At 39.9% G+C, this 1,591-nt stretch overlaps 1 pseudogene; it reads left to right on the top strand.

Moving 5' to 3' along the window:
- The first annotated feature begins 352 nt into the window (after nt 1-352).
- LOC119805578 lies at nt 353-1,161 on the top strand (annotated as a pseudogene).
- The last annotated feature ends 430 nt before the right edge of the window (nt 1,162-1,591 follow it).

Genomic DNA, 1,591 nt, shown 5'->3' with positions numbered 1-1,591 from the left:
CAACACAAAATCAGAGATACTGAATCTGATGGAAGAGTAAGTGGAGAATAGGCTTGAACTCATTAGCACAGGAAAAGACTTTCTGAACAGAATACTGTAAGTGCAGGCACTGGGATCAACAATTAATAATCAGAACCACTTGAACCTGAGACATTTCTGTATATTGAAGGACATTGTCATTTAGACAAAGCCACAGGCTATAGAATGGAGAAAGATGGTTATCAAGTACACATTAAATAGAGAGCTAATATCCAAACTATATAAAGATTCTAAAAAACTAGGTATTAAGAAAACAAAACACCCAAGTGGTGGCCATATGTTCAGCACCTCTGCAGCTTTCATGCCCCTCATGATGGTGAACATCCTGTTTGAGGAGATTTTTGATATGAAAGATATTGTCCCAGAAGACAAGAAATTTGAGTATCTTGACAGAACTCTGAGAGTGAATCTTTCAGGATGGACTACATCTTAGATGTAAATGTTCAGATTTACCCTGTAGATTTAGGTGACAAATTCCAATTGGTCAAAACTAGTACCTTGTATGAAGTTCACCTTGGGTGATGGTTGTGGTGGTTTGAAAGAATATGACTCCAAAGGGAATGGTACAATTAGGAGGTGTGGCTTTGTTGGAGTGAATGTGGCCTTGTTAGGCAAAATGTGTCATTGTAGAGGTGGACTTTGAGGTCTCATATATGCTCAAGCCACATCCAGTGTCTCAGTTCACTTTCTAGTGCCTAAAGTCAAGATTGTAGGACACTTGGCTACTTTTCCAGCACTAAGTCTGACTACATGCTACCATGTCACACCATGATGAAAATGAACTAAACCTCTGAAAAATGTAAGCCATCCAGTTAAATGTTTTTCCTTTACAAGAGTTGCCATCATCTTGGTGTCTCTTCACAGCAAGTGAAATCCTAAGATAATAGTGAATACAACCCCACAGGAGATAGCCCTTCGATGACTGAGCAGTTTAAGCATGTAATGTATGGGTAAGTGTACAGGGTTGAGGGGAATGATACCTCTACTGAAGTGGCAACACGCCACTCTGCATATGTGTCCTATGGGGGCCTGCTCATGAGGCTTCAGAGTGATGCCAGCAACCTAAATGAATTTGAGGTGCATTCCAGAGTGCATCTGCTGATAAGGAAACTGGTATTCTAAACTTGTGCTTAGTCACTCAAGTCATGGACATTGTTGCAGACTATTATTCCCCTGTGAAAGAGACTGGACTCTGTGTCTACTGTGGATACGTACTCAGGTTGTTTGAATTCAGTGGAAATCGGATTTGTCTGTAAAACTTCAAGTGGGAGAGCTTAGCATAAATGTGAAGTTGTGTATGACTTTTTTTCCAATTTAAAGTTTCCTTTTCAGAAAAAAAGAAAACAACAAATTAAAAATGGGGTATACCACATGACTCATTGAACATGGGGAAGATGAGCTGGTAACTACATAGAGCCTTCACCCTCATGTTCCAGTGTTTTGACACAGAAAGCTACTCTACAAGCTTCCAAAAGAGTCACGTAAACACTAGCAAAAATATCAATGTGTAGTCCATCCGGCCTGTAAAATATGCTAAGGCATTGGTGGCACA

Source organism: Arvicola amphibius, chromosome X, assembly GCF_903992535.2.
Source record: "Arvicola amphibius chromosome X, mArvAmp1.2, whole genome shotgun sequence".
Classification (NCBI taxonomy): Eukaryota; Metazoa; Chordata; class Mammalia; order Rodentia; family Cricetidae; genus Arvicola; species Arvicola amphibius.
Note: the sequence above shows the minus strand (reverse complement) of the source record. Positions and strands in the feature narration are given on the sequence as shown.